The sequence below is a fragment of the Haemaphysalis longicornis genome, unplaced genomic scaffold (assembly GCF_048455015.1).
Source record: "Haemaphysalis longicornis isolate Haplotype H1 unplaced genomic scaffold, Haemaphysalis longicornis Haplotype H1 scaffold_25, whole genome shotgun sequence".
NCBI classification, from domain to species: Eukaryota; Metazoa; Arthropoda; class Arachnida; order Ixodida; family Ixodidae; genus Haemaphysalis; species Haemaphysalis longicornis.
Window position 1 is genome coordinate 4,480,104 of NW_027526314.1, and position 8,451 is coordinate 4,488,554.

Genomic DNA, 8,451 nt, shown 5'->3' on the forward strand with positions numbered 1-8,451 from the left:
TTGATGGCCAGGCTATCACTCCCAGCCCCAGCATCAAGATCCTGGGCCTACATCTTCAGGCCAACACCAACAGTGACGTATCCTTGCAGCCCCTCAAACACAGCATCAATAAAATCATACACATGATCAGCTCAACACCACTCTCGGCGGGTATCATGAAGTTATCTACACAGACGCCCCCCAACATCGAGGGCAGCAGTACACCATCATCGTTGCTACCTCCAGAACCAACCTCCTTGCTTGTGCCTCACTCAAGGCCGAAGACATGACGCCAGCAGAAGAGGCAGCCATCACCTTGGCTCTTACCCAACCAGGGGTTCGTAACGTAGTCACCGATTCCCAACAAGCCTACCGGAATTACCCGTCGGGCTTGGTGTCCCGACCTGCACTGCGTGTGCTAAAAACCCACACCCCACACGGTTCCATTCAGCTCATCTGCACACCCGCTCACGCTTACCTGGAGGGCAACGAATACGCCCACTAACAGGCCCGCACTTTTCCCCCCGTGCTTTATCGCCTTCTGAGACAGACCCTACCTTCGCCTAACCCTGACCTTTCCATAGAACAACAAACTACCCTACGGCTCATACAATCCGGCTCCTTCCAACACCCGACGTGTGTTCACTTAATGCACCCGAATCCCTCCGACGCTCAATGTAAATTTTGCTCAGAAGTAGGAACACTCTAACATAATCGGGGTGTGTGACTTTAGCCCTGAGCACTCTCCTCTCTTTCCGTCAACTACCGAACAAGAGCAATGGGAGATCGAGCCCATCTACCTATCCAGCTTCATTTGGTGGACTGAGCACAGGCGGGGCGAACAGAATATGGGCTACAGTGAAGAAGGAACCACTCCCCTGTTCCGCACTCTGGCGAGTTATGAAATCTGATTACAAGTATTTCCTCCTACTACTCCTGCTACTCCTTCGTCTCTGCCGCCGATCTCGTCGCCTCCGTCCGTGACGGCACAGACGGAGAACTGAGATCCTCTAACGCCGATTTTGAGCTTTGATTTTATAAAAATGAGTTTCCACTTGTGCGCTACACCAATACAACTCAACCAACCACCGTTCATGCATCATGCATTAATTTAACCTTGCCAAGAATATCTCTTTAAAGTAATTACCAAGAATATCTCTTTGAAGTAATAGTGGGTGTGGTTAAGTGTATTTCACTTCTATCTGGTTTTACTATTTTCAGAGCGACGTGAGAGAGAGAAATAAACGTTTAATAAAAACGAGCAAATTTGATGCTAGAGTGAATTTAAGTGACGTCGCATGGGTAATCGCTGTGGGTGCCATTTACAGCTTTGCTTTCCAACCACATTCACAGGGTGGATAGGCGCTATTTTTTGTTCTCCTAGGCTTGTTTAGCTTGTGGAAGTGCCGCATGACTGATCGTCATGCTTAACCTTCTAGGCCGACCAAGTGCATTTTTCGGGAACAGGCGGCGTTCCTACGGAGCGTTTATGCAGCGCGGAGTGCTCCACCGGAGTGGCTGCATCTTTTGGATGCGTACGTCTGCTTGCCTGGGTTTTGAAACGGGGCCGACTTTTGTTAGACTGACGTACTTACCCTTTGCTCTCTGTTAGTGTTTATATTGTGTGTAATTGTCTTGTCTAAGTTTTTTCCTTATATTTCCATGCATTAAAGAAAAGAAAATCACGGTCGTAGCCCAATGAGGGAGCAGTATAACGCGTGTGTTACGCACGCGGATGGTATGTCGGCAGGGTGTGTACTGTTTATCAGACAAGGTTTAGATACATCAATTGAGAATGTGATGTCTAGCACGAACGGACGCCTCATAGTTTGCGATTTTTCAGTGGCGGGGAGTAAATGGCGTATCTTGTGTGTGTACGCGCCAACGAAGATGCCGGATAGAAAAGAATTCTTTAGCAGCGTGGAGCCTTATTGCCACACTGAACGAAGCGTAGTCATGTTGGGAGACTTCAACTGTGTTTGTGCAGCACATGATAAGACAAGCGCTACACCGTATAGAGACGCAAGTACTGAGACTCTATGTAGTATTGTTAATGAATGTGGCCTGTGTGACGTAGGAGAGACTGTTAGCAAAGGAGGAGTGATTTTCACTCACTTTCAAGGCTACAGTCACTCTAGGCTCGACCGAGCATATGTATCACTGGAACTTGTACCAGAATGTAGAGATTACAACGTGCAAGCGGTAGCTTTCACTGACCATTGCATGGTTACTTTCAGCATAGGGAGCAAGAAAACGCAACAAAAGAAATTTAGGAGGGAGCAATGGAAATTCAATTCGAACCTACTACGGGATGACGTCTTTGTAAACTAAGTCCAGAGTGAATTGACGGGATGACGTCTTTGTAAACTAACTCCAGAGTGAATTGAAAGAAGGAAATAGAAGAGAAAAATATGGAGTTAAATGGGAGCAATTCAAGCAAAAAGTTAAAATGAAAGCGCTAGAACGAGCAACACTACTGAAGCATGAAAATGAGAGGAACGAAAACATATTGCGAAACAATTTACAGACGCTCGTAGAACAGGAGTGTACGCAGCCTGGTGCATTTAAAGAAGACATATGTTCGATCAAGAAAAAAATCGCGCCAATCCACCCCGTGAATGTGGTTGGAAAGCAAAGCTGTAAACGGCACCCATAACGATTACCCATGCGACGTCACTTAAATTCACTCACATCGCTCTACAAATAGCAAAGCCAGAGAGAAGTGAAATGCACTTAACCACACCATTTATTACTTCAAAGAGACATTCTTGTTACGGTTAAATCAATGCATGAAGCATGAACGGTGTTTGGTTGAGTTGTATTGGTGTAGCACAAGAGTGGAAACTTTTTTTATAAAATTAAAGTAAGCTCCAACCCGGTGTTAGACGATCTGTCTTCTCCGTCTCTGCGCCGCGGACGGAGGCGACGAGATTTGCGGCAGAGAAGGAGGAGGGGGAAGAAATACTTCTGTTCAGATTTCTGAACGGCCCAGAGTGTAGCCCTGGGGAGTGATTCCTTCTTCCGTGGGGCCCATATGCAGTCCGCGCGCCTGTGTTCTGTCCACCCACTGAAGCTGGGTAGGTAAAGAGGGCCTGGAGAGCAGCATCTCCCATTGCTCTGGTTGGGTAGTTGACGGAAAGAGAGGAGGGTGCTCAAGGCTAAAGCCGCACACCCCGATTACAGGGCGGAGTGTTCCTACCTTCTGAGCAAAATTTACATTCAGCGTCGTAGCGATTCGGATGCGTTAAGTGAAGACGCGTTCGCTGTGGGAAGGAGCCCGGATTGTATAAGCCGTAGGGTAGTTTGTTGTTCTCTGGAAAGGTCAGGGTAAGGCGAAGGTACGGTCTGTCTCAGAATGCGATAATGCTGGGTTATCTCCCTGAACGTGACAAGCGGGTGACTGACCTCGTGCAGCTCCATAGCATGGGAGGTAAAAGCACAGGCTTGTTGGGTGGGCGTATTTGTTGTCCTCCATTGAAGTGTGAGGGGGGTGTCCAGATGAGCTGAATGAAACCGTTTGGGGAGTGGTTTTTTAGCACGCGCAGTGCAGGTCAGGACACCCAACCCTACAGGTAATTCCAGTAGGTTTGCTGGGAATCAATGACTACCCTCCGAACCCCTGGTTGAGCGAGAGCCAAGGTGATGGCTGCCTCTTCTGCTGGCGTCATTTCTTGGGTCCTAAGAGAGGTACACGCAAGGAGGTTGGTTCTGAAGGTAGCCACGATAATGGCGTATCGCTGCCCTCGATGTTTGGAGGCGTCTGTGTAGATAACTGCATGATTCTCATCGAGGGTGGTGTTTAGCGCTTGAGCGCGTGCTTTTCGGTGACCCTCGTCATGTGAGGGGTTCATATTTCTAAGCAAAGGGAGCATCTTTAGTTTTACTTGCCAAGAGTCTGGGAGTACGTCAAGCGGAGTGACATTCTGGGCTGCCCAGCCAATCTGGTGAAGCATGCGGTTACCCATCGCAGTTCTGAGTCGGACCTTATGGTTAGAAAGATGGCCTTATAGCAGCTCTTCCACGGTGTTGTGGAGCCCCGTGCTAAGCAGCCTCTGTGTGGACGCACTCATAAGAAGACCAATGGCCTGCTCGACCGCCTTTCTAATCATTATATAAAGCGTCTCTATGTCTTCCTTGTCTAGAAGAAGACAGGGGGTTGACGTAAGTAACTCTCGAGAGGACAAAAGCTTCAATTAATCGAAAGGTACCGGATTCCTTTAGGCCTCGCTTCTTGGTGGCAACTCGCCTGATCATGTGTATGATTTGATTAATGCTGTTTTTGAGGCGCTGCAAGGAGACGTCACTCCTGATGTTAGCCTCGAGATGTAGGCCCAGCTAGGATCTTGATGCTGGGGCTTGGAGTGATGGCCTGGCCATCAAGGATTATTTGAGTGTATTCCTTGGTTTGGCGTGAGGGCGGATGACAAGGAGCTGTGATTGTTTACGTGAACACTGGATGCCACAGGCTTTAGCACATTGGCGTAGTAGAAGTGAGATGTCATGCATTGGTGTGAGCTTCCTTTAATTTTTGTAACTCTTAGCACATGAGTAAGGTGCGCACAGGGCCGCTAGATGGGCGTGACTGGTCGCGTGACGCTTTCACGTGGCATTCAGCGAGAACGCAGGGGGTAAACCCGTAGATGTGCTTGGTTAGTACACCACCTGTCTTCCCAGTCTTCGTGTGGGCTCGTAGCTAAATCGGTAAGACAACGGGCTCTCGCTTTGTTAGTCTATTAGTTCCAGGTTCGATTCCCGGCGTTGCCAGTAAATTCTTTTATTTGTTAGCTGGAGTTTTCTGGTGACACCAACGGTCGCGAAAGAACCCTTGGGGGGTAGAGGTAAAAAGCTTTGCTTTAAAAACTGGCAGCGATAGACACTGAGCGATACCATGGAGCGCTCGTACGATCCAGAGCCGAGCAGATAATCGCAGGAGAGCAGCCAACAAAGCGTGCGTTAGGGATGAAAAGAAGTCAGGCACGCCGAAATGATATAATAGCGTTTTCCATTGGGCGAACAGGAGCACTTCTAACTGCACCCAAAGTGCTCTCGCGAGTTCTGGCGTCTTCCAGTGGTCGGGCAGGAGCAGGGGCGTTGTGTTTCATTGGTCGAGGAGGAGCACTTTTTTTGCGCCGAGAACAGCCGAGAGCAGTTCTCGGTGCTCCGTCGCCAGCGGCGGAGTAACAGGGAACGCGGAGGAAGTCATATGACATCTTTTACGTCATTTCTCGTTTTATCCCCGGGTGGCGGAGGAAAAATGGCGGAATCCAGCAGCCGCGATAGTCGCGCAGTGCGTACGGCAGCAGCTAAGCGCGGCCGTCTGGACGATGCTGCTACTTTTAAAAGATGAAAGCACCACAGATTCAAGCGCAAACTCATCATCGGAGAGCAGAATCAGCAGCGACGACGACGACGATTTGACATTGCATGAGTTTAAGTTCGAGCACCTGTTCACCCCGCCGGAGCAGCGACCGAAGGTAGAGTCGTATCTGGAAGAGACGGCGGATGCTGTTATCGTTCGCAGCTAATTTTTGGGAGATACGATGGTGACCCTATCATGAACATGAACATCCGCTCGGCTTCTTCATTCGTCGCCATGCGCAAGGCAGACACAAAACCACCGGCACGTATCTGGCAAAACTGGCGAGGAACAGCGTGCGGACTACACGAGAGCGCGAAATGCTCCGGGAAGCGAGAGCGGGAAAAGTTTGGTCACATGACTCTTGACATCACGCCCTCCCCCTCTTTTCACTGCTCCCGGAGCAGCGCGAATATTTCATTCGCGGAACGAAAGCACACGTCCCCGTTACTCCCGTGTGCTGCTCTGGCTGCTCGCTCCACTTGCTCCTGTTCTCCCAATGTAATTCGCCATAAGGGAGATACAGTACAAAGAAACGTACGTCACAGATACCGCAGACATTGAGCAGGCGTTCTATGAATATTACAGTTGCCTTTTCGCTCAAAGTACAGTCAACAAAGGGAAGTTCCAAAACGAGTGCCTTCCGTTATTACCAGTACTAGATGGCGATACTAAAGAGTTATTAGAACAGCCAATCACAGTTAATGAGGTAGAAAAAGCCATAGAGGATCTCAATCCCGGTAGGTCGCCCGGCCCAGACGGGTTAACAGCGGCGTTTTATAAGAAATGGAAGAATGAGGTTTCTCCGGTTTTGTCAAACGTTTTTAACGAGGCTGAACAGCTTACGACCCTCCCACCATCTTTCTCAACCTCTCACTCCGTACTTATCCCTAAAACAGACGATACTAACAAGCTTAAACAGGTCACATGTTATCGTCCCATATGCCTAGCAAATGTGGACTATAAAATTTTTATGAAAATACTGGCTAGAAGGCTGCAGATAGTTATGATAGACTTGGTAGGGCCCCACCAAACATGTGGCATAAAAGGAAGAACCATATTTTCCAACACGCATAAGGCGCGATGTGTCCTAGAGGGTTGCGATGCCAAAGGAGGGGGTGTTGCTATGATCCCGTTGGATTTAGAAAAAGCGTTCGATCGTGTACCACATGACCTTCTGTTGCTCGTACTGGAATATATAAATGTAGGTTCCGTGATCCTTGAAGGGGTTAGAATGGCCTACAGTAATTGTACTACACGCTTGATTGTAAACAAGCACGTTGGCAAACGAATACGAGTTGAACGATCTGTGCGGCAGGGGTGTCCCTTAAGCCCGCTTTTGTTCTGTATATATATTGAGTCTTTTTGTTTGAGTATAATCAGGAGTAATCACATTCAAGGTTTTCGCCTTCACGCCGCGGAAGTCAAGCTATTGGCTTACGCTGACGATGTGGCCGTCTTCTGTACAAATTACGAAAGTGTACTTGAGGTTGCACAAGTCGCTAAAAGCTTCTGTGAAGTTAGCGGCAGCTCGCGTAACTGGGTCAAATCTTTAGGGTTTTGGCATGGCAACTGGCCTGCAACTCATGGCATATTTGCAAACATACAATGGGTAACCAGCCCTGTTAAACACTTGGGAGTGCTGTTGTTATATTATCAGGACAGCGAGCCGTATTGGCGAGGGCAAGCCGCTATGCTTCGCGAAAAGGCTGACAAGTGAAAAGGGTGGGGACTGTCTGTGTTCGCACGTGCCACTGTTTGCAATTTATTTCTTGTAAGCAAGCTTTGGTACGTGCTTCAAGTGTTGCACTGTTCGCGAGTGAATGTGCAGAAGTTACATCGGGTTCTTGCAGTGTTCGTTTGGGGTTCAACTTGGGAAAGAACTAGCAGAACAAACCTTTTTAGGCGGGTCCGCGAGGGCGGTCTTGGATTAACCCACCTGTTTTTGAGGCAAGTTGTTAATCGATTTATTTTTCTAAGAGATGTTACTGATCCTTTTCTTCGTTCGGTCTGCCAATTAAGGCTAGGATCTGCGTTACCTGAGTAGGTTGTGACCACAAAATATTTGCACGATGGAGTACGCGGCTATTTCAAGGAAGTTGTTTTGTCTTTTCGTTTCCTTAGTGCGAGGTTTTCACTTGATTACTTGAGTACAGTCACGAGGAAAAAGCTGTACAAAGACATTGTAGACATAACATTGCCTATACCGTTGTATCGCAGTGTGTACACCCTGGGGATCGAGCGGGACGTATTAAAAAGGGTAAGGAATATGTTTATTCCATCCGGCGTAAAAAATTTCTTTTTCAAAATGCACACGGGCACACTCGAGGTTAAGACATGGATGGAGCAGAAGCAGTTGTTCGTCCCTTGGGGACCGGACTGCTTTGTTTGTAGGAAACCGGAGACAATCGAGCATGTCTTTTGGGATTGTTGGGGGGCCGTGTTCTTTTGGGACATCCTGCAACGAACAATTAAAAAAGAATTCCCGCTGGATTCTCAGGGTATAAGGTTCCTATCTGTGCAAAATGAGAATGGTATTCCATATGACACACTCATGCTGTTAGGATTACACAGCATATGGCGTAATAGATTGGCCGTAAGATACAGCGATATTGATGTTAGAAGAATACCTGACTATTTTAAGGAATCAATACATCAGTTGGTAGAAATGTACAAAGTGCGAGATGCTGAACCCGAGTGGATGTACATTTTCGAAGAACTTTTGAAACTGAAAGAATACTGTAGCACCAGCGTCAGTCTAAGCCAGATTGACGTGCTTTTATCAAATGGCAGAAGTGTGCATGTTTTTTTTTTTCAAATGTAAAAAGGCAATAAAGAAACAAAACGGTCGTAGCCCAATGGATAAGACGACTCACACTAACTCTGCCTGGTCTACCAGACACAGGCTCGAATCCTGCAGGTGCTTGTGTGATTTTTTTGCGATTGTAAATGCTGTGCGCACGGGCGCGGACGGACATTGTGCGGTCCTAATGTACTCCGCACCTAAAGGCATTTGAACTGGCGGATGTTGTTAAGTTCGGGCTCCTATTTAATTAATGAAAGCTGCCGGTCGCTCATGTATTGGCGTCGCCTCCGCTGGTAGCTGCTATCCCGTG